This window comes from Neomonachus schauinslandi, chromosome 3 (genome assembly GCF_002201575.2).
Source record: "Neomonachus schauinslandi chromosome 3, ASM220157v2, whole genome shotgun sequence".
NCBI classification, from domain to species: domain Eukaryota; kingdom Metazoa; phylum Chordata; class Mammalia; order Carnivora; family Phocidae; genus Neomonachus; species Neomonachus schauinslandi.
In genome coordinates, this window is record NC_058405.1 from 121,710,831 (window position 1) to 121,735,996 (window position 25,166).

Sequence of the window (25,166 nt, forward strand, 5' to 3'; positions counted from 1 at the left end):
GATTGTGCATAATAACATGTAGTTTGGATTATGTAAACACTACAGAAGAAGGGGAGACAGGCCCCTTCTGTGTACAAATTTCAGATTGCTAGCTGTATATCTGTTTAGAATGTTAAACACTCCTAACTAGACAGAGATGAAGTTACTTCTTTGGTGACTGTGACTTCTGGAACTATAAAGACAAAAATTTTTCAACTAAAAATAATTTAAAGATAATGCCGATAACGAACATATTTACTTTATGTGATTTTCTACTTGCTACTTTGGAATCTTTGAGGATAGAAGGGGAAAAATGAATTTCATTGTCTTCAGAGTCCAGTTTAACTAAGCAATTTCATCAAAAGCTTGGAGAATATAGCTTAAAGGAGCCAAAGACAGAAGAATGTGATACAAATTATAAATTTCATCCACTATACATTTCACCCATTATAAAGAGGTCTGAGACAGGGAATTGTACCAGTGTTTCCCTAGGATTGTTTCTTTTATATCTTAATATTTCAGATTAGACTACTGTGGAGTTTTTTTTCCCTTTGTTCCTGTCATTCTTTTATTTTTAAGGTTGCTGTCTGCCTTTTCATCTGTTGTTGAAAGATTGGTGCATTTCATTTTGAGAGAAATTAAATAAAACATCATATTTTTCAGCAATGAGACATTTCAGAGTGAAGAAATAGGTCAATACTTTTCAGTTTAATAAGTTTATGTTTTATTGTAAATATTCATATCCTGCTTTGTTTGAGGAAGACTTCTGGCTGCTGATATGTTTACTGCTCAAATATCAGCACAATAATAATCAGGCCTTTGAAACTATGGGTGAAAAATCCAGCGAATTTCAGTCGTTTTTCATTTATGTAGGAAGATTGTGTGGCATTTTGCTTCCTGTCCCTTTTCGTAAGAACTCTAAATATGGACACCCCTCTCTGGGGCTACCTTTATATTGGGAAGCTCTGCATGAGGTTGAAATTTTTATGGGGAACATGTTTAAAACAGTTAAAGGAGGGTTTGCCACAGCAAGGTTAGGGGTTGCCAATAAATCCATTTATAGCAACTTCTGTATTCCCAGCTCCAGACACACCATTGGGGTGACCCGTGCACAATTTCCCAGGCCACACAAGGCAGCAGCAGTCCTAGTTGCTCTTTCTGTGACCACGGCTGGTCCAAAAGGCTTCCGGTGTGGAGTGGGCTGAGCTCTCCCCTGGCTTGAATCGACTGCCTGGGATTCCTGCGGGGTGCTGGGGAACGCAGGACTCCAGAATCCGTAGGCCCTATCCTGGCTTTCGCTCTGCTGGGAAATAAAAAAACATTTTGGGAACTCAGGAATTTAATTTACTGCTACCAACTGCAACAATAACAACATCTTTGTCTCTCCCCCCTCCCCATACCTCCCTCCTCCCACCGACAGAAACACGCCCTCCGTGGGTGTAGCATAGACAACACACGATCAGCACCGAGCGGTAGGATGAGGCTGCAGAACTGGGCCCTGGGGGATCCCCGCCGACCCCCCCCCCCCCCCCCCCCCCCGGGCAATCACCAGTTCCTGAACGTCCCTATTTCGCTTTTGGGAAGAAAAAAGACAGCAGGGGAGATGCCTCTTACACCTTCCATCTCCCTTAGCTCATTCTTGCCCCAGAAAGTGAGTGGTCGAGTGTGTATGTGTATGTTGAAGGAGAGAAAATTCAAGAAAGCCACAAAATTCACCATCAAGCACCCACCAAAACTTCAGCTTAGTTAATTGCTCCCATATGTCTTCTTCGGCTGTTTTCCCAAAACGCGGCAAGGAGAGGACGCCGTGTCACTACACTGATTCTAAAGAGGTTGAAAAACTACCACTCATCTAATCCAGGCCCAGAGGGGCCCAGGCGCAGCCTCAGGAGATTAGCCTGGGGACCCGGCCCGGAGAGGTGGGGCGGTGAGGCGCTGCGCCCGCGCCCGGCGGAAAGTTCGCGCGCTGCGCCCCAGCGGGTCCCCACAGACGCCGCAGCCCGGGGCGGGGAGGGGCGCGGGAGGCGCGGCCCGGGCGGGCGCGCGAGAGGAAGGTGCCTTCGGGAACACGCGCAAGGGCGGGGATTCGCGCTGCCAATGAGGCCCGGGTGTGGGCCGTGCGAGGCGGGGGAACGGGCCGTAGCGCTGCCTTCGCTGTGGCAGCTGCGGGAGCAGTGGCTGCGTCGGGAGCCGGAGGAGAGGCAGCCGCGGACCGTCGAGCTGGCCGCGCCCCGAGGCCTGGCCCTGGGGTGGGGAACCGCGCCGCGGAGTTGGAAACTTTCCCGGCAGGTAACTTCCGCCGCCCTGGCGCCGCCGCCGGCCTCCCTGTGTCCCGGGCAGGGCCAGCTGCAGCGGTGCTGAGGGGAGGAGAGGGTCCCGCGGAGGAGGAGAGGGAGATGGGGAGAGTGGAAAGGCATGTGGGAAAGTTTCTGGAGCCTGCTTCCCTTCCCCCCCCGCCTCCCCCCGCCCTCGCTGGGCACACCCGGGAGCTTTCCGGGGATAGGCTTGGACATGTTGGGCGCCCGGGCCTTGGTCCTGCCGGCTCTGGAGAGTCGGCGCCTTCCCTTCGCGGTCCTCTCCGCGCGGGACCGAGTCGACCCCAGCAGAACTGGGGTGCGGGGGCACCGGCGACGCGCGGCAGCACGCTCCAGTTTCGGGACCACCCCCGCCCGGCGCGCCTCCCTCTCCCCCTTTCCCGCCTCCTCTGTAGCTCGCGGGCTTGGCAAGGGCTTGGGCTGCGCCTGGTACCTGGGGCAGGGGAGGCGGAGGAGAAGCGCGCCGGGCACCGCGGGGTCCAGGACGCCCCCGGAGTGTAGGGGAGCTCGGGTCGCGAAGTTGCCGGTTGAACTTAAGCCGGAGGGCGGAGTGGGGGTCTGGAATGAAGGTCTATTGCTTCCCTTCCAAAACACAGCGATTAGCATATCCATGTTCTTTTTTTGGGGGGGGAGGGTAGGATTAGACATTGAGGGGGAGCTGGGAAAGACGATGATTGTATCAAGATTGTGAATTCCCCTGCTCTTGGATAGTGGAGAGTGGTCACTTTTGGGGGGCCTTATGTCTCACGTCTTACTGGAAGACTTTGGGGTGCGGGCGCTCAGCACTGGGGGTTTGGGGGGCTCCCCGCTTTGGCGCGGCAGCTTTCCGGAACGGCTGGCGAGGAAGGAAGCCCTAAGCATTGTGTGGCGTATTTGCAGACAGAAAGGTCTCGGGATCGGCAGTCTCAAAACTTACTTGACTTATTGTGTAAGGCTTCGGGAGGAAATGCGGCGGTGCCCAGGTAGAAATACCGCGCCGCGGCCAGGGGTTTGGAGGACGCTGGGCTCGGCCACAGTCTTCCCCTCCAGCCCAGTTTTGGCAGCCCCGGATCACTGTGCCTCCTGTGATGAGACTCGTATCGGTAGCGCTGTCCCTGCTGGAGTCAGCTAGGGGAGGGTAGGAGGGCACCTTCATCTTGAACTTGACCCTAGGAGCAGCGCCGTTTGGGCGGGTTACATGGTAAAGGCAAGCTGAATCTAACCGTGGGATGGGCCTCGAACTGTGGCACGGAAAGGAAGTGCCTGGTTCAGAATCCTTGAGAAAGGGTTTAGGACTGCTGAGGTCACCAACTCTGGAAATGCCAGGCCACCAGACTGCAGAAGTTAATAATGTGTTTGGAGGGGGTGGGGATGGGAGAGGAAGGGAGAAATCTGGTTAGTTGGTGCAGAGAGTTGGTATTCCTCTAAAGTAGAAATGAGAGGAGTGTGCATCTCTACTTTCACCTAATCCGTTACCCTACTCCACCCCTCCCCCTTCCTGGGTCATCTTTATTCCTGCCAGGCTGGCACTCCTGGGATGGGGGAGGGGAAGGAGAAGCAGCAGTTGTGAAGCTCCTCTGGCCAGCTTGGAGATATTTTAGATCTGCTACTAGGAAGATTCCTGGTTTTTAACAGCTGTTTCTTGATTGCTGGGAATGAGAGAATTTATGAGTGACTGATGGTCATTATAGTAGTAGTCTGAATGTTTTACTCATCTAATCTACTTAAAGATCTCACGAGGGACCTTCCTGAGAATATGCCAGTTTCTGCAGTTTGTCAGCCAGAATGTTTGGTGGGTGTCAGTCAGAACTCGTGGTAAATATATCCTGGTGTATTGAGATGAAAAGTATGCAGGAATAAAGGAAATATGGTATCTGACATCCTTCAGGACTTCCTCCTAGCGTTGCTCCTGTTACCTGCCAAGTGAACTTGGTCCAGGCTTCCGGACTGTTGTGATTTGACAATAAGGGATGGGAAATAGTGTCATCCATTTTAGAGGAGGCAGGAAAGTCCAGAAATAAATGTAAGGTTACTTTTTCATGACCCTGTCTTTCAGCTGTGATGCCACAAACTTAACTTTTGCTGGGACTTGGAAGCAGTGTTTTTCTGCTTTCCTGGTTTAACCACCAGAATGTCCAAATTATCATAATTTATGTCCATGGTGGAACTAAAGCATAACTGATTCAGAGTCAGCCCTTTTCAGCTTCCCATAAGAGCCTGTAGAAAAAAAAAAAAACCATTTTGTCTCTTTCACCACACACAATTTATTTGGTGCCATACTGGGTTTTTGATACTGGGTGACTGAGGGCACAATTTTGAAGACAATGAAATTGTCTTGATTAAACTGTCCATTTTTAGGCAATATCCCCTTCAGAGTTGCTGATTAATTCTTTATCTCCCAGGAAACGGTAAAACCAGTATCCCTGGGCTGATAAAACTACAATCCATATTATAATGATGCCTGCCAGCATAGCTGGAGGTTAATGTTATGTCAGTGTTTCTTTTAGACATTTCTAACCCAATTGTAAAGGTTTTGTCTAGGTTGGGTTGAAAGTGGGCTGTGAGCCTCACAGTCAGAGAAGTGGCTTTATTTTTATCTTTCTGATGAAAAGTTTAGCTTGTTACAGAAGTAAAGTTTACAAAGGCAAAATGAAGCAGAGGATGTGTGTGTGTGTGTGTGTGCACTCATATTGCTGGGGAGGGATTTTAGTCTCTAAGATAACTTTGTTTGACTGTCTTTTTTTTTTAAGATTTTATTTATTTATTTGACAGAGAGAGAGACAGCTAGAGCAGGAACACAAGCAGAGGGAGTGGGAGAGGGAGAGGCAGGCTTCCCGCCGAGCAGGGAGCCCGATGTGGGACTCGATCCCAGGACCCCAGGATCATGACCTGAGCCGAAGGCAGACGCTTAACGACTGAGCCACCCAGGCGCCCTGTTTGACTGTCTTTTAAATGTGTCTTTCAGTGGCGGAAAATTAGAACCTCCTCCCAACCAAGGCTCTAACACCTTTCCGGGCCTTGGTTTTCTCATCATTTTCATCTCTAAGATGAAATTATCTTTCAGTGCTAAACTTCTCTAAGAGGTAGAGAAATGTGGGAATTCTGTAACCATGCTGTACTATTAGCAGGGTGCTTTGGGGTTTACAAAGGGCTTTACCTACATATTTTAAACTGAGGCTGAGCCTGTTAGATCAGTTTACTGGGTGTCATCTATAAATGGTGGAGCTGAACTTGAACCTACATCCTCTCATTCTCCCCACTCCCAGCCCCCTTTATTTATGGAGTCACCTGAGAATTGGCTAAAACTTGACAAACAGACTAAAGTTAATATTTGTGGCAATTTCTCATAGTATTTCATTTATGGGTTATTCTGGTTTCAGAACCCCAGGGTTAACATCTATGCTTTGATGTCAGAGATTAAAAACAGATCAGTAATAATGGTAGTAAAACTTTCTCCCCAAGAGAGCTTCAGAAATTCACATACCTCAAACTAATCATTTGTTTATTTTCAACTTCTCTTTTATTAAGTAGGCTTCAGGGTCTAGTGTGATTTATAATACAGACTAGTAACCCAGATAGCATTCTTAAGGAAATCACTTCTCAAATCTGTGTCTTTTTTTTTAATTTAATTTTATTATGTAATGTTAATCAGCATACATACATCATTGGTTTTTGATGTAGTGTTCCATGATTCACTGTTTGCATATAACACCCAGTGTTCCATTCAGTACGTGCCCTCTTTAATACCCATCACTAGGCTAACCCATCCCCCCACCCCCCTCCCCTCTAGGCCCTCAGTTTGTTTTTCAGAGTCCATAGTCTCATGGTTCGTCTCCCCCTCCGATTTCCCCTCTTCATTTTTCCCTTCCTACTATCTTCTTCTTCTTCTTTTTTCTTTTTTAACATGTAATGTATTATTTGTTTCAGAGGTATGGGTCTGTGATTCATCAGTCTTACACAATTCACAGTGCTCACCATAGCACATACCCTCCCCATTGTCTATCACTCAGCCCCCCACCACTCCAGCAACCCTCAGTTTGTTTCCTGAGATTAAGAATTCCTCATCTGGAAGAAATGGATGCATTCCTAGAGATGTATAAACTACCAAAACGGAACCAGGAAGAAATAGAAAACCTGAACAGACCTATAACCACTAAGGAAATTGAAGCAGTAATCAAAAATCTCCCAACAAACAAGAGCCCAGGGCCAGATGGCTTCCCAGGGGAATTCTACCAAACATTTAGAGAAGAATTAATACCTATTCTTCTGAAACTGTTCCAAAAAATTGAAATGGAAGGAAAACTTCCAAAATCTGTATGTCTTTTTGTAAAACAAGAAATGAACATATCATTTGCCTTTCATCTTGGTATCTCCCAGCGGGAATTACAAAGCCTGGATAAATGCCCCTTTTTTGGTGTCATTGTGTTGGGCTCTTGCTACTAATGTCTGGGTAAGTCTAATTTTGCAGCACTTTTGGTGCTACATAAATTCTTCCCTGGAGGGCGCCTGGGTGGCTCAGATGGTTAAGCGTCTGCCCTTCGGCTCAGGTCATGATCTCAGGGTCCTGGGATCGAGTCCCGCATCGGGCTCCCTGCTCCTTGGGAGCCTGTTTCTCCCTCTGCCTTTCTCTCTCACTCTGTCTCTCATGAATAAAAAAAAAAAAAAAAATTCTTCCCTGATGCTGTTGGTGTAACAGTAAAGAAATAAGGAGTAGGCTGCAGGTGACCCATTTTCACTGTGACTCTAAATGTTTGTACTGTGTCCTGCTTGCCTATTTAAGTGCACTGAGTGCAACTTGACACTCATCTGGAAGCTGGCATGGATTTTCTTTAAAACGTTCTAAAATATAATTATGTGCTAAGCTATAGGCCCTTTTAAGTCTGAGTAGCCTGTCCATCTTTAGCTTTTTAAACTTATTCTCAGAAGATTGCCTCTTGAGAATATGAAGCAGTGGGGTTTAAACCTCAAAAACGAGTATGTATCCAGGATGTACCGATTGACTGGAAAGACTGCCATTTCCAATTCTGAGTAGGGAGATCATGATGAAGCAGTATTTGCTAGTGACGCTGGGAGACTTTGTTATCAGTGTACCAGAAGGGGAGGAGAGCAGCAAAGCAGAAGAGCTTCTGGTTTTTTATTTTCAGGAGACTGGATTTTGAATGATAGGGGAAGACTTTTGGTAAAGAAGGCTATCAGGAAACATTATCTTGTGGAGAGTGAAAGGGGTTCTGGCTTGGTTTGGCTGTGGTATTGATGGCGGTTGCCCTTCCCCAGTAGATGTTGTCTTTAAGGGCTCTTGCAGGTATGTGTGATCAGGAAGAATATTCTGGAAAGAAGAGTCCCATAGGCAAGAATGTCAGGGACAAGAAAATTGGTGCAGAGGGATGGCATAGTCCCTGGATTTTAGCCCCTACCCACAGATTGTTGCCACAGCCATGAAGGAATTTATTAGTAAATAATCTTCCAGCCGTAGCTGAACGTAGATGTGAACCGAGTATGTTCAGTCATATAGCCCAGAGCCGTAGTGACTCACCGCCTTCCTTGCCCCACCCAGTACACCTAGGGTTACTTGCCTATCCTGAACAGTGGCTTATTACCTCTTTGAGTCTGGGTGGGGGGTGGGGCAGTCTCTGAAAAACACTTGGTAATGCTCTTTTCATGCATATATACTCATGCAAAACGAGGATCTTTTATTACATGTGCTTTTGAAGAAATGTGAGAAAGGTTTGACATACAAGGGTACATATATTTGTACAGTTTAGAGTATAGTTTATACTTATGTAATGTGCTTTTTCCCCTCTGTCCTATCAGTATATTCTTTTTTGGCACCGTTTTGATGGCTGTTTGGTAAATCCATTACGTATGTTACCATAACTTATTTAACCAGTCTATTTGGACGTGTAGGTGTGTTGAAAAGAAATATCTCTTAGGCTATCAGAGCCCTTTGGCTCAGATGTGATTTACTTATCATTAAATTACAGGGCCCAGCACCGTGCCCCACATAGGGGCACCTGGCTGCTGGTAGCTTCAAAACCTCACATCATCAAGAAACTGACTCTTTGCTCTTAGTTCCAATTTGGGAAAACCCTAGAGAGAACCCAGATTGGCCTGATGCCAACCAAAGGAGAGTTACGGTTGGCAGTCTCCATTAGACCCACAAGATGGGACTGTGGGGAGACAAAGTGTCCCACAAAGAAGGGGGTTATTGTTAATGGAAGAGGGAGGGAGCTGGCTAAACAAAAAGAGCTAGCTGTTTAATGCAGGATATGTTTCCAAAAGTGGTATCGCTGGTCATAACAACATACCAATGTGCCAGAGGGTAAGAACATTTTAATGCTCCTGGGATGTACACCCCGCAGTTTTCTGTGGGGATTTGAATTGCTGCATATACAGGTGCTTGTATAACAGGATATTGAATTACTGCAAAAAAGTTGGGAATTGGTCATTATTATCATGTATCCCATTATACTCCCCTCTCTTTGCCATGCTTTATTCTAAATTACTTGGGGTTAGTGACATCAATTATTAATGTTTATTGAGTGCTTGCTTACCCTGAACTAGATGTTTGGATTAAAAAAAAAAAAAAAATCTGTGGAAATGAAACAGTATATTTTTTTTCTTCCCCCATTGTCCTGTGTACATAGAGTGTTAGACCAGGGATGGTTAGTTGCCCATACCATAGCATTCTGCATCCTGGTCCCCTTTGCTTCTTGTGGTTCAAACCAGCTACTGTTTAGCTGATCGGGATTCAGAAATTGGAGCTGGGCTCAGCTGGCTGGTTTTTCTGCCTGGGCCTAGGCTCACTCACACTCTAGTGGTTACATGATTCTTTATGAGGGCCATTGCTATAATTCCACATTAGTTGGTATCCTAATCTTGCTTTTGATTAGTTTTCCATTGGCCATGCACTTCAGGGTAAGTTGGGTGTGTCCTCTGCCCTAGGGAATGAATCTTGATTAAATCAAGTCAATTTTAGTAATACCATACCTCCTGCTAGTGACTGGTTAATGAATATTTATGTGACAACTATTAGGTACTGCCATATTGGAACCGAAAGTTGTCAGCAAAATAGAACAGGTTGATACTCTGAGGATCACAGAGTACAAAGATGGATGTGTTTAAGAATACAGTGACATTTTCCAGCTGCTGAATTAACTAACCCTGAAACCACTCTGACTCAGAACAACTTTATTATTGTTTGAGGCAGTTATCTCCAAACAGAGTATGCTAGACCATCCAGTCTGGAAAGGAAGGAACTATTAGAACTTCATATCTAGAAAAAAAAGCTTTACTAATGCTTAATAGATGCTTGACACTGGTTGGTATATCTGAAAGTCTCCTGTTACTTAGGTTACCTGAGAAATGAGTGGGCATTTTACAACCTGGTGGAATTGCCAGTGGTACTGTCATTCTTATTCTTGCCTTTGGTGAACTCTATCCCTGTAAATGGGTTTATGAATTATATTATCTATTTTTGAGTAAACTGACTCCCACAAAGTGGGCAAGTGGCTTAAAAAGATTCCTCCAAAGAAAGCTTAATGATAATGATGTAAGTTTACAGGATCAAGAAAGTGTCTTATTAAGGAGATGAGAAAATGACTTTTTTTTAATTGTTATTTTTTAAAGATTCTATTTATTTTAGAGGGAGAAAGTGGAGCTGAGGCAGGGGGGAGTAGCAGAGGGGGAGGGTGAGAATCTCCAGCAGACTCCCCTCAGAGCCTGTCGCGGGGCTCCATCTTAGGACCCTGAGATCATGACCTGAGCTGGCAACCAGAGGTGGAAGCTTAACTGACTGAGCCACCCAGGTGCCCTGAGGAAATGACTTTTAACTCAGATTAGTAAATTGGCACAAAAATTGTGTATGGATTTGTATTAATAAAAAAAACTTAAGAATACTGTTTGCATCATTCTTGTCCTTTACAAAGTTTTTAATGGATTTTTTTTTAAAGATTGTATTTATTTGAGAGAGAAAGAGTGAAAGAGAGAGAACTGGAGCTGGGTCGGGGGCAGAGGGAGAGGCAGACTCCCCAATGAGCAGGGAGCCCTATGTGGGACTTGATCCCGGGACTCCAGGATCATGACCTGAGCCAAAGGCAGACGCTTAACCAACTGAGCCGCCCAGGCACCTTAATGGATGTTTTATAATGTACACACTATATTGGTATACACATGTAATTCATAACTCCAGTGTTTTAATTATGTATAAACTATATGCAGTTTATAACATGTTGGGCGTACATGTTTAATTTTTTTGAGTAAAAGACCAAAAAGTTTTGAGACCCTGTTTTCGTGTCACTTGTAGTTATGTAATTTTTGTTACTTGTAGTTGAAAGCACAACTGATTCAGGGACAGATAAGAGCCATGGCTGTTCCCCTTTTATTCATAGCTTTCAAGATTCTCCATGATCTTGTTCATTACTTTCTTTTCCAGACCCAGTTGTCTCCTGTGTGTCTCTGCAAATGCCACTCAGCTCCTGCCCATTCCATAACTGTCACATTCTTTGTGTCAATTTTGCCTCTGGGGAGGCCATTCTCCCCATCCCCCACTACATTTTCTTTTCTTTCTTTCTTTTTTTTTTTTTAAAGATTTTATTTATTTGAGAGGGAGAGAGCACATGAGCGTGGGGGCGGGGTGCAGAGGGAGAGGGAGAAGCAGACTCCCCACTGAGCAGGGAGCCCAACATGGGGCTGGATCCCAGGACCCCGAGATCATGACCCAAGCTGAAGGCAGATGTTTAACCTATAGAGCCACCCAGGTGCCCCCCCCCCACTATGTTTTCATTGTCCTTCAAGGCCTAGCTCAGATATTGCTTTGTCATTAACATTTTTCTCATCTTCCCCTTCTGCATTTACATGGTTGGTTTCTTCTGTTTAATCCCCCCAGCACATTACTTGTACAATTACAATTTTTTTTTTCTTTTTGCCTTTTATTATTAAGTTACTGGCCAGCTTACTTTGCCTATGGGTTGTAGGCTTTTTTTTTTTTTTCTTTTGTAAGTAGGCTCCATGCCCAGTGTGGGGCTTGAACTCACAACCCTGAGATCAAGAGTTGCATCACATGCTCTACGGACTAAGCCAGCCAGCCACCCTGCGTTGTAGGCTTCTTGATGGTTGGGGTCCTGTCTTGCCTTAGTCAGTTTTTTAAATTGCTTGTTTCCCTTTCCTGGGAGAAAAGGGAGGCAGGCAGAGCCCACAGTTGTTAAATTCAGCTCTGTGGTGGACGGGGTGATGGTGGGGGAGTTCCTCTCTCCTCCAGCCCTCAACAACCTTAGGAGGTGGAGTGTTCCATATTCATGTGAGGGATCTGAGGTCAAGGAGTGTGCGTGGCTAAGACAGGAGGATCCGGGATCCAAACCCAGGGCATTTTTATTCCAGAGGTTTTTTTGTCTGCCCTCACATGTGTTGTCCACAGTTAGCCATTGTTCTCCTTTCATGTGGGAGCACTGACATGGGTACACGTAGGAGGCTGTGTAAGCTGGTGCTGCAGAAACATCACTGGACAATACTAGGCAGGTGCAGTCAGTTCAAAGGAGAGTCTCTTCTGCTGTGGAGTAAAGACAAGGCCTGGAGGATGGGTTGTATGAAGCTCTAAATGCCCGTGGACAGTTAGCTGTCTGCAAGTAGCACCAAGCACAATCATGGGGGGACTCCCATGGTAAGGGTCTGGCCTGAGTGTCTCCACTGGGAGACAGGAGGTGATGGACTTTACATGGCTCAGCTGAATTGAATTACATAAGCCATTATTTTCTCCATGCTAAGGATAGTTGAGGGTTGACAAGTTGTTCGCTTTCAAGTTGAGCCATGTTAGATATATGCTATCATGATGGAAAACAGACATCTCTCTAGGGTTTTGAGGGTCAAATGACAGAATGTCTATGAAAGGGTTTTGAATGTTGTAAATTGCCTCCTAGATGCAAGGGAGACATCAAATTTTATTGTTTCCTTAAAGCAGTGACTTTTTGCTCAGATATCTTTGTTAGCCATTTTTGTCTTCTTTTAAGTGTATTCCCAGAGAGTTTTTAAGTGTTGAGGCTTTTAAGTGGAATAGGACACATTTTTTACTCAAATGAAGTGCAGATATTATTTGAAAGCTTGCTTTTATACTTTTAGCCATGGAGTAGATAGAATTTGTGATAAGGTTAGTCTGTCTCGGGATCTAATTATTCAAGTATCCAAAAGACCCTTTTATAAGAATGGGGCCACTTCTGGTGCATAACGATGGGAATTTGGGGGACTTCGAGGTAAATTGTTAGAAGCCCTGAGTGCTACCTGAAAGACTATCAAAAGAGTTTTGATTTCAGGTTTTGTTTAGTTTTGTGTTTTGTTACAGTAACTTATTCTGAGAAGTCATTGGAGAGGGTTTGAGGAGCCTTTGAAACTATCTCAGGGAAGTTTTGAAAGTGAAAACATGGTGTGGTTTGACAACTTATGAATTTGAAATCTATTCCATTGTGGATTTCAAAGGAAATGGATTCGAATAAGTAAAATTTAACTCCACTGAGGGAAATTTTGCAGTGGCAATTTTGTCTTATACAAAGAGTTTGATTTAGAAATTAAAACGTGTTTACTTAGAGAGTCAATGTATACTTATTGATAGATGCAAAGACAGAAAAAGTGAGAGGTTCCTAAGTTGCAAATAGATGCAGTTCTGAATATTTTATTTTTCAGGGTTCTTGGAGCATGTATGTGACTTAAGAGAGCCTTATTTCAGAGTGAGTTATCTAGAGAAGGCAGCAGTTCCTAAAGGGGGTTCCATGGAAACTGATTATCAGGAAATTAGTAGATGTTATGCAGTGAAAAAAGGCTCTGTGTTCAAATAAGTGGGACGATCTGGGTTAACTAAAGTAAAATAGGTATTTTTCTTTTTAACTGCAAGACTTTTGAGCACCGTTATTTCTAATGATCATTGTGAATCTCATTGGAGGGAAACAAAGTTTTAAGCATTTCCCAAATACATTGAATTGTAGAAACTTTCTTTTGCAAAGCATCTTTGCCAGAGAACAGTGTTGGGTTTAATTTGCTGAAGTATTTTATTTTATTTTTTCAAGGTTAAAAAAAAAAAATTTTTTTTTTTTTAAGTAATCTCTACACCCACTATGGAGCTCGAACCTAGAACCCTGAGATCAAGAGTCTCACTGCTCCACCGACTGAGCCAGTCAGGTGCCCCTAATTTACTGAAATGTTTTCAAGCAAAGCCCTGACATCCTGACAAACTTTAGTATGCATTTCTAGCTAAGGACTTAAAAAAAACCCCACCACTTCATTATCACTTTTAAATAAAATTAACAGTGATTTCTTAATGTCATCTAATTGTCCCCCAGATGGCATTTGTCATCATTTCTGTTTTCTTGGAACTGGGATTCAGTCAAGGTTTTCATATTAGCACTGTGGGTTTTTGTTGATTTTGTCTCTTTAGTCTTTTTAAATGTAGAAAAATGCTATCTCACCACTCCTTCCATCTCCCTTCTGACTTTTAGAAGAGATCTTGTAGGATGTCCCATATCTGAATTTGTTTCCTTGTGGTATTGTTTACCTTGTCCTTTGTCCTCTGTATTTTCTAGAAATTAGAGGTTAGATCTCAAGGCCTGGTTTAAATTCAGGTTAAATGTTTTGGGCAAGAATAGGTTCTAGATTATGCTTTTTTCTTCCCTATGATTTGGGAGTAGACATTTTAATTTAGCAATTTATATATATATAAATGCTATATATATATGTAGTGGCTTAGAGTTCATTTGGAAATTAATTTTATTAGTATAACAAGGGAGAACAAGCTTAATTTTTTCCAGTTGTGGTTGGAAACATGGTGTTATTCTGAATAGTTGGCCTGGTTAAATGGTTATAATTTTTCAGTATATCTTAACATTATAAACCATGCCTACTGGGTAAAGTGGTTTGAGCATTAAACATTTTTGGTGGTTGAATTTTATTCACAATGACAGGGTATCAGGACACCTGGGTGGCTCAGTCAGTTAAGTGTCTGCCTTCGGCTCAGGTCATGGTCCCAGTGTCCTGGGATCAAGTCCCACATTGGGCTCCTTGCTGAGCAGGGAGCCTGCTTCTCCCTCTGCCTGCCGCTCCCCCTGCTTGTGCTCTCTCTCTGACGAATAAATAAAAATCTGAAAAAAAAAAAAAAAAAAGAATGACAGGGTATCTGAGTTGTTATTGTAAAACACTATAAAGATTTATTCTTAGCACATTAATTTATTCTTAGCACATTTAATTCTACCTCTATTGGATAAATTTTAACAGAATATTTTTCTGATAAATGCTTATGCTAATTTGAAGTACAGTTACAAATCTAAGCACACCCTCAGAGTCGTAATTTTATATGTACATTGTCTTGGAAACTCAGACATGTAAATAAAATTCCTGTTGTAGCTGACTTTGCTAATTTAATTTGATATTTAAGTTTTTTTCCCTTGATATCCTTCCAAGTACTTGTATGTCTGGGAAAAATTAAACTCAAAGAAATTTTGTGTGTCTTAAGAATAGCATGGTGTATATAAAGTGGCTTTGTGGGGCTCCTGGGTGGCTCAGATGGTTAAGCGTCTGCCTTCCGCTCAGGTCATGATCCCAGGGTTCTGGGATCGGGTTCTGGGATCGAGTTCTGCATCGGGCTCCCTGCTCAGCGCAGAACCTGCTTCTCCCTCTCCCTCTGTCATTCCCTCTGCTTGTGCTCTCTGGCTCTGTCTATCTCTCTGTCAAATAAATAAATAAAATCTTTAAAAAAAAAAAGTAGCTTTGTGTGATGAATGGTAGCTATCTTAGGTAGTTCCCAGCACATTCTTGATTTAATCCCTTAAAGGGCAGGAATACTATTCTCTATATTAAAATTTGCTTGTTGTGAATAATAAGGCACCTTGGATAGTAAGTACTTTGGAACTATAGTAGTACACTAAAAATATATACACAGTGCTCTCTTTTTTTCCTCCTCCTCTTTTAAAAATACAAATATATAGGTTTTGGTGAAACAAGCATGGTCTTTGAAGCCTGGTGAACTGTGGTTTTGTGTGTGATTCTGGGCAGTTTACTTGACCTCTGTCTTTTTCTCTGTAAAATGGGGGTAGTAATCCTGTTTCATAGGCTTCATGCCAAGACTGAAGGTGAGAGCCCATATAAAGCGCTTCACGCTGGGGCGCCTGGGTGGCTCAGTCATTAAGCGTCTGCCTTCGGCTCAGGTCATGATCCCAGGTCTTGGGATCTAGTTCCACGTTGGGTTCTTCGCTTGGCGGGAAGCCTGCTTCTCCTTCTCCCACTCCCCCTGCTTGTGTTCCCTCTCTCACTGTGTTTCTCTCTGTCAAATAAATAAATAAAATCTTTAAAAAAAACAAACACTTCACACTACTTGTGATGAGCGCCAAGTGATGTATGGAAGTGCAGAATCCCTATATTGTACACCTGAAACTAATATAATATGCTCTGTTAACCGGAATTAAAACCTTAAAAAACAAATAAACGCTTAGCACGGTGCTTGGCTCATAGGTGGCAAAACACATCGTCTTCTTTCTTCTTCTCTTCACCATATTTTTAAGCTCCACTTTCTGGATCAGTAATTGAATGGAAGTTTTTGTTCTGAGTGTTTTTATTATTTTTATTTTTATTTATTTATTTTGTTCTGAGTGTTTTTAAAATTGCTAATTTTAAGGTACCTCTTATGGAAATCCAAATAAGACCTTGATCTCAAGATAATCTGTATAGTTAGCTGGTTTATATTAAAACAATTAGATGTTTATATGAAATGTTTTGAACAAACTAGTGGGACATTTCTAGATGGTAATTTATAAAGGAGAAGGAACCAGAGAAAAAGGGTATATCATTATTGGTATGAGGATATTGCTAACAAACTGTCTGGTTTTAAATGAAAATCAGTATTGTACAAATCCATTTATTTACTAAGGATTGTGAGAACATGAGAAGCTCTGCAAACTCGAGTAGAGTTTCACTTGAGTGTGGTTTAGAATAATACACTTTATTTTCCTTAGGTGAAGTCAGCCTGTAGCGCCGTACTCAGTAATGCGTGTGTGTTTATGAACAGGGTATTGCCAGCCAGCAGAGCAGACTTCCTGCAGAGGAGAGGGGTCAGTGCTTCCCTGAAGGGCTTCAGAGCTTCACAGTAGGGAGGAGGGGAGCTTCTCCTTCCCGGCCTATTCCCTGTTAAAGACTCACGTAAAGGGAGAATTACTATATCCTAAGTTTCGAGCGGGAGAAGTCAAGGAACACGTTTTGGAAGCTGCTTAAATTGACATTTATGGGCCTTGGCTCCTTGGCAATTTGGGTACACCAGGAAGTAAGTGTGCTCTTCCAATCAGCTGTGTCTGAGTCTTGGGACGTGTGGCTTTGTTAATGGCTTGTGCAAGAACAGGACCCAGGAAGACAGGGGCGCACACTGCTCTCTGCCCAGGCAGCACCTGTTCTCTGAGAATGAACCTGATTCCCTAAGGGCACTCACGTCGGCTGCACTTGAGCTTGTTACACTTTTTTCCCTACCATTAAGTAACAGTTTTGTTTATTCCTTCCTTTCTGAAATGTTTTGTTTAGGCAAGAGGGACTCCTTAAGCTGTCCAGCTCCACATACCGAAAGTCAAGCCAGAAAGAATCAGAGCGAGATTTCCCTCTCCCATCGTGGAAAAAGGGAGGAGATGTCATTTCTAGAGGGATAGTGATTGAGTTCTAAGCAGACAGAACTTATAAGGACATTTCACCTTCATAGGACTTTTTTGCTTCGTTTATTAAGAGCCATCTTTGCTATCTTAAGGAATATAATATCCTTATGAGTTTTAGAAGTAAAAAGTGACCATGAAGGTGTGAACTGTTTGACAAATTAGACACTGTTTTCATTTGGTGGAAGTCTCGCAATAATTTTTCTTTTTTTTAAAGATTTTATTTATTTATTTGAGAGAGAGAATGAGATAGAGCATGAGAGGGGGGAGGGTCAGAGGGAGAGGCAGACTCCCTGCCGAGCAGGGAGCCCGATGCGGGACTCGATCCCGGGACTCCAGGATCACGACCTGAGCCGAAGGCAGTCGCTCAACCAACTGAGCCACCCAGGCGCCCTCTTTTCTTTTTTTTTTAAGATTTTATTTATTTATTTCAGAGAGAGAGTACACAAGCGTGGGGGTGGGGGTTAGGAAGACAAGCCGAGGGAGAGGGAGAAGCAGACTCCCCACTGAGCAGGGAGCCCGATGTGGGGCTCGATCTCAGGACCCCGGGATCATGACCTGAGCTGAAGACAGACGCTTAACTGACTGAGCCACCCAGGCGCCCCTAATTTTTCCAACAAATACTTCTTGAGGGCTGTCACTGTGCCCTTCTGAGGTTGAGGCCCCACTATGTGCCTCAGTCTGAGGAGACAAGTGCATGCATAGTACAAATGAGAGAAGGCAGGTGTGTAGCAGGAGAGTAGAGAAGGAAGGGCAGGAGGAGAAGGAGGAGGAGGAAGCGGAGGAGTTGGTGGCTGGGGAGGACTTCAGGGAGGGGGTGAAGGATGCCTTGCACTTTGCCAGGCGGGGAAGAGGGTGAGGGATTTTCCGTGAAAGGAGCGCGAGCAGCAGAGGCAGGGAGGCGTGGAAATACAAGTCATGTTTGGGGTATTGTTACTAGAACAGATGGTGCTTGGCATTTGGGTGCAGTGGCAGGGAGGAAAAAGCCAGATTGCAAAAGGCCTTGCATGCTAGGCTAAGAAGTATGGACTTGATCCTGTAAAGCAAGTGATAGCTGTCAAAGGTTTGAAAGCAGGGAGATGATGTGATCAGAGCAGTGTTTCGGAGAAAAGCTTAGGCGGCGGTGGTGTGGAGGAGAGACTGGCTCGGGGACAGATGGGCGGCAGGGCTCTCTGTTATGAGGCTTTTGAAGTAGGTCAGGTGAGAGTTGATGTTTGGGGCCTGCGTTAGTGGGAGGAAGAGAACTAATGTCCGTTCGGTACCTTTCGTTGTGCATTTAGGGTGCATTCGCTCATGTCATTGTTGCAGAGCACTTTTCATAGAACGCTGTTGAGCATTTTGCGGAGAAGGAAAGGGGCGCAAAGTAACCTGGCTCCGCCAAGATTTGCACTCGGGTTGACAGTCCTGTGCCACCATGCTTTTACAACAGAGGGAATGAGAACACAAAAAAGGGTGAGCATGGGAGATGATTTTTGCAGCAGAGTGGAAGCTTCTTCCAGAACAGAGAAGGACTGCTTAGCCGCTGACTCAAGGTAGAGGGCAAGGCTGTTTCCAGGCGGGCAGCAAGGTGTGCACAATGGGTGATACCCATGACCAAGGCCTCGCTGAGGAGGGGAGGGGCAGGGTTTGGGGCTCCTCGGGGATACCCATTTGGAAATTCCCTATGGCCAGTTGGAAATTTGGTTCTTGAAGCACTTCCTAGCCTCCCTGTAGGAGCTCCTTGAAGTCCTTTGGGTAGGCTTGGACTAGAACTTCTGTAGGAGGAGATGGTAATGAGCCTTCCTCCCAGAGCCCCCAGTCCTAAATGGTGCTGTATTGCACTTAATCCAAAAGACCCTTTCCAGACCCTGCCTGTTGGAGTTCCAGTTGGTTTGGAGTGAGGGTTGGCTGTCTGTGTTTCTATCAAGAGCCTGGGATCCCAGATTGAGCCAGGCAAGTCGCAACAGGATCCGACTATTCAGAATGTTTGGCTCTGTGTGGCCTAGGCTGTCTTTTCATTTCACTTCTTTCGGGGCAGGGGGGGCTTTCAATAGTTCCTTAAGCGATATGATGTTGACCTCTGGTAAGAACCAACACCTTGGAAAATTGCTTGTTTTTAGGGACGTTCATACATTCATATTTAATTTTGCCAAGGCTGTTTTTTAGTTATTTGGATTAAATACTCGAAAGTAGCAAGCCCCTCCCCCCTATTAGGTTTGTTTTTGCCTTTTAAGTGGACTTTTGGCAAGAGATTTCTAGGGAAATTAGATTATGAGTATTTCCTTGCTTATGAAAAAGAGGTTGGAGGAGGGAACCTGGCAGGTGGAGGGTGAGGAATAATGCACTGGGGCTGTTGGTTTGCCTGTGGATGGCCTAGGTGGCCACAGATCAGAAAGTCACACTGAACGTGGGCCTAAGTACAGCATGGTGACTGCATTCATGATGCTATACTATGTGATTGAAAATTGTTAAGAGGGGCGCCTGGGTGGCTCAGTCGTTAAGCGTCTGCCTTTGGCTCAGGTCATGATCCCAGGGTCCTGGGATCGAGCCCCGCATCGGGCTCCCTGCTCCACGGGAAGCCTGCTTCTCCCTCTCCCACTCCCCCTGCTTGTGTTCCTTCACTCGCTGTGTCTCTCTCTGCCAAATAAATAAAATCTTTAAAAAAAAAAAAAAAGAAAATTGTTAAGAAAGTAGATCTTCGGGCACCTGGGTGGCTCAGTCAGCCTTAAGTATCTGCCTTTGGCTCAGGGTCCTGGGATTGAGTCCCACATAAGGCTCCCTGCTCAGCAGGGAGTCTGCTTCTCCCTCTGCCCTTCCCTCCTGCTTGTGCGCGCAGGCGCTTTCTCTCTCAAATAAATAAAATCTTAAAAAAAAATAAAAAAAAAAGATCTTAAATGTTATCACCACACACACAGAGAAATGGCAATTCTATGAGGGGTTGGAGATGTTAACTAACCTTATTGTGGTAATCATTTTGCAATATATATGTGTGTATATTATATATACACATATATCATCACAGTTGTATACCATAAACTCGCATGTATAAGTCAATAATATTTCTTTTTTTTTATTTATTTTTTAAAGATTTTATTTATTTATTTGAGAGAGAGAGAATGAGAGACAGAGAGCATGAGAGGGAGGAGGGTCAGAGGGAGAAGCAGACTCCCTGCCGAGCAGGGAGCCCGATGCGGGACTCGATCCCGGGACTCCGGGATCATGACCTGAGCGGAAGGCAGTCCCTTAACCAACTGAGCCACCCAGGCGCCCAAGTCAATAATATTTCAATAAAGCTGGAAAAAAGTTCACTGAAAAGTACTCAACTCTTTGAAATCTGGGTTTTAAACCCTATCAACCAACGGTCATTAGACTGTTATTAGTCATGACCCCAGCCTAGAGACAGAGAGAGACACAGCGAGAGAGGGAACACAAGCAGGGGGAGTGGGAGAGGGAGAAGCAGGCTTCCTGCTGAGCAGAGAGCCCGATGCGGGGCTCGATCCCTGGGATCATGACCCGAGCCAAAGGCAGACCCTTAATGACTGAGCCACCCAGGCACCCCTCTCTTAGCAGCTTTCAAGTATGTGATCCAGTATTGTTAACTATGGTCATGCTGTACTTTACATCCCTGGGACTTATTGTATAACTGGAAGTTTGTATCTTTTGGTCACCTTTATCCATTTTGCCCATCCCTGTTTTTGGTGAGTGAAGGCTTTGAAGCTGGACAAACTGGGTTCAGTTCCCAAGTCAGTGTGACCTAAGTGTGACTTGGTCTCAAGGTGACCCTGGCCTGTTACCCAGCTTCCCTCAGCTTGTTTTCTGAGATTTGGGAATGTGAGTACTTTTGAAGGTTGTTTTGAGAATTGAGTGACATAAGGTCAGAACACCTAGGCCTAACTCCCTTAATCTTGGGAGGGAGTGTAAGATCTGGGAATGTGCTTCGTTAAGCATATCTTCCGTGCCTGCTTCTTCCACTTGGCAGTGTATTGAGGGCTGACTATGCAGTGCATTTCTTTTTAACCATTACCTACCATATTCTACCTTTCCTAAAGAGGTGGGCATTCTTGTTTGGTTGGGGCTGATAATAGGAGAGAAAGGGTTTTTTGGTTTTTATTTTCAGCCTGTGTGTCTTTTGTGTTGGTGTCTGGTGACCATTGGGATAATTTCTGCTGCTTTGTCTCTCCTAGTGAGTAAGGTTTGGGTTCATTAACTGCTTGCTGCTGAATGGTTCATTTTTCTCATGTGTGGGAGGGAGGAGCGGCTTCTTCTTGTGTTCCCACCTTTGCTAAATGCCATTCCTACTTCCTATGTTAGTTATAGGACTTCCTCACCCCCTTTCCTTATCCCTGTCCTGGGGGAGAGCATAGGAGGGGGTCGGCTTGTTCTCTGATTGGTTTGTTCAGTCACTGACTAGGTGTCAGGCTCTGTGCTGCGTGGTTATTATTCTTAGATGGTCTGATTTCATACTCTTAAAGGCTCAGGAGCAGGCATTCTTTGCTCAGCTTGCAGATGAGGGTTCATCTGCGGCCCTGGGTCTCCTAGCAGGTTTACAGGAGGACCCTGGTGCCTGCTTCTGCAATCTGCCTTCTGTCCTGCCCCTCACCCACTCATGGCCCTTTCCAGGGGTGGCTCATTCTGTGCAGAATTGGTCAGCTTTTAAATCCTTTATGGGTGCAGGCCCAAAGGTCAGTTTTAGCCAGTGGAATGGGGACTGTGGATAGATGCTGCGGAGTTGGGGGTGGGGAGAGAAACAGACACTGCTCCCTGGGAAAGCGAGCTGGTGGGATTAAGCAGGGATATTGGGGCTGCTTAAGTCGGCTGGTCCTCTTTATTTTGAACGGCTCCTGAAAGACTCTGCCTGAGTGTGCAAAATGCACATTTGTGGATGCTGTAGACAAGATTTGCTTGTTCATAACCTCCTTTTTGTTTTCTGCTATTTTAGTCCTGCATTCTAGATTGCTTTTGGCTGACTTTTTTGGGGGACTTGGATTACCCACAACAGTTAAGAAGGTGTCATACCCTTCAGGACTGCATATTTGACCTCCTCAACTGAACTTTCAGCATCAGAACATGTGGCCAACAGCAGAATGGAAAGATCAATGATTCTGGAGTAAAGTAGACTTGGTTTCAAATTTTAGCTGTCCCTTAATGCCTTCGGACAGGTTTCTTAACTTCAGGACCTTGGTTTCTTCATCTGTAAACTGGGTATCATTGTGTTCAGGGAGAAATGATGTTTGTGTACTACATCTAGAGTAGGGTTTTGCACCTAATAGGTGTTCAGGAGCTTCCTTTTTCATTCTAGCTTGATTCAGTGGTATTCAATATATTTAGTGTGCCAGATATTGTGCTAAACTCTGGCAGGAGCAAAAATTAATACAATGTTTTCTTTCCTGGAGAAATTTAAAATCTAATGGCTGGGGCTGACTTGTACAAATTCATCCTGAGGGGGATAATTGCAAGGCCTAGGCTGTGGGGGAAGCCAACCACAGGAGCATTTCCTAGGAGATCCTTTCTTTCTGGAAGGAGGTTATACCTAAGCCCTCTCTTGAGGGACTGAGTAAGAATTAACCAAGCAAAGGAAGGAGGGATGGGTTGTAGCTAGGAGCAAACAGCATGAGCAATGCATGGAGTATTTAGGAGAACTATACCCAGCCTGGGTTTGGCTGGAAGCTGGAGGTACTGGGAACAGAGCCTGGAGAGCCTGATGGGTCCTGCTCAGAAACTTAGAAGATATAAAATTTGCTAGGATGGAAAATCAAAATGTAAGGAAGAAGAGTTACATAAATAGTGTTTAATAGCATTGTCAGGCATTTTTATAGCACGTAGTCTGATTTAAATAGATTATGGTGCATCTATATAAGAGAGTGATCTGCAGGTGTTAAAAGAATGAGGTCAGTTTATATGTGCTCTTAAGGAAAAATTTCCAAGAATATTAATAAATGAAAAAGTTTATATGCATAGGGTATCTTTGGAAGTACATATCTGTATATGTAAGCAGTGATTGCCTTTAGGAGGGATGCGGGGGTCTGGGATGGAGGACAGGCCTACATTTTACTGAAGACCCTTTTGTACCATTTGGCCATTTTCCCACATGCATGCATTCTTTAAAGAAGGAAAATACTGTAAAGAAATGACTAATGTTGTACATTATCAGGTGAGGCAGAAACCAAGCAGCAGTGTAAAAATAACCTGGGCTACTGCACTGTAATGCTATTATGCAGAATGCTAGATTATTTCATGCTCTGACAATAATACCATTCATGGGGTGTTTTAGAGTTTCCCAATTTCACATACATTATTTCAGTCAAAATTAATCACTTTCATAGCAATTAAAATGTTTTAAGAACTATAAATGTTAAATGATGCTCTGTAAAGTTTGGAAAAGGAGAGAAAAGAATATTTGTGTAATGCAACATCCATGATTTTATTCCCTTCCATTCTTTGTGTATGCCTTTGTGAAAAATACAACTAAAACATACATTTACTTAATGGACTTTTCTGTTTATAGGATTTCACGTGTTTTCCCGGTGTTGTGTAATTGTTCTCCTTATCTTTTTGAAAAACTGCTATTTTTTTGGGGAATGCTGTGGTTCCTTTCCCTGTGGCCCCTGTGACTCATGCTTACGTGCTCTCTGTCACAGGTGTGTTGGTTTTCTGGGTTGATGTTCATCTCTTCCTATGTTCTCAGAGCTACGATGGCCCCTCTGTCACCAGACTGCAGGGCACAGGGAAAGGGCTCAGCAAGTAGTTTTGAAGGAATGGATGTTCCTTTTGGACTTTACAACAGCATTTTAAGGGAGAGATGGCAGATATGTACAGTGTTCAGCCAAAGAAGGAGATTCAGGTTAAGCAGTCTTCCCAAACTCACATAGCAGCAACCTGGAGGTGGCTGAACTCCACCTTGAATTCACTTCTCCTGACCCCAGCCATCTTTCCACTATTCTTGAAATCAGAGTTTTCAGTAGGTTTTGCTGGGGAAAGAGATGGCGGGGTTCCATTTAAAATGAGTGAAGAGGATTTTGACCTTCTTGAAAAAAATTGCTCTAGTGTGTTCCGGCAGCGGGTGAACTGGGTTCAAACCCCAGCAGCCTCTTTGACAAGCTGTATGACCTGGGGCAAGTTACTTAACATCTCTGGGCATTAGTTTACAGTAAGTTAAGTAGGTATAAAGTGTATGTGGGTGCCTACCTCCACAGGGCTATCATAGTACACATAAAGCTTTTAAGATGGTGCCTGACACATGGTAGCGGCTTATTCAATGCTAATATAACTTTTTTCCCCTCATGGTTTGATGAAAAAGAATAATGCCGGTGTTGGGAAGGGTGATAGGAAAATGAATACTCTCATACAGTGTTGGGGGAATAAATGGGGACAACTCTTCTGGAGGGCAGTCTTTCAGTGTGCTAATTTAAAACACGCTAGCTTGGGGCACCTGGGTGGCTCAGTTGTTACGCGTCTGCGTTTGGCTCAGGTCATGATCCCAGGGTCCTGGGATCGAGCCCCGCATCGGGCTCCTTGCTCCGCGGGAAGCCTGCTTCTCCCTGTCCCACTCCCCCTGCTTGTGTTCCCTCTCTCACCATCTCTGTCAAATAAATAAATAAAATCTTAAAAAAAAAAATGCCAGCTCTTTGACCTAGAAATTTTAGCTCTAGAAATTTATGCTAAGAAAATAATTGTATAAATATGAAGTTATATTACATGGATATTCACTGCAATATTGGTTAATAGCAAAAAAGTGGGGAAACCAAATATGTACCTCAAAAGGAGCTTTTAAGCTTGGTCACCCATACAATGGAATTAATAAGCAACTTTGTACAGAGTAAGGGAAGTGAATAGGGTGATGTGGAAAGATGTCTTCTATCTACTGTTAAGTTGAAAAACAGGCTATTGAGTAGTATGCATGCCGTAACTGCATTAATGCTTTTTTCTTCAAAGTACGCATTATGTAACTGTTTGACACATTTGAGGGTCTGCTATGCGCAGGTTGTAACCCCCTTTAAATGGGTTGTGTATGTAGAAAAAAGTCTGGAAGATCTTTGGGTGTTAGGATTGAACAGTTTTCCCTATTTAAAAAATTACTTCTATACTATTTTTTCCTAATACAGGAACCATTTACATGCTTCATCCTGGTATTCTGCATGTTTTATTTTTATTTTTTTAAATTATGTTTTTTGAGAGAGAGCGAGAGAGCATGTGTGTGCAAGCAGGGGGAGGGGAGGGGCAGAGGGAGAGGGAGAGAGAATCTTAAGCAGACTCC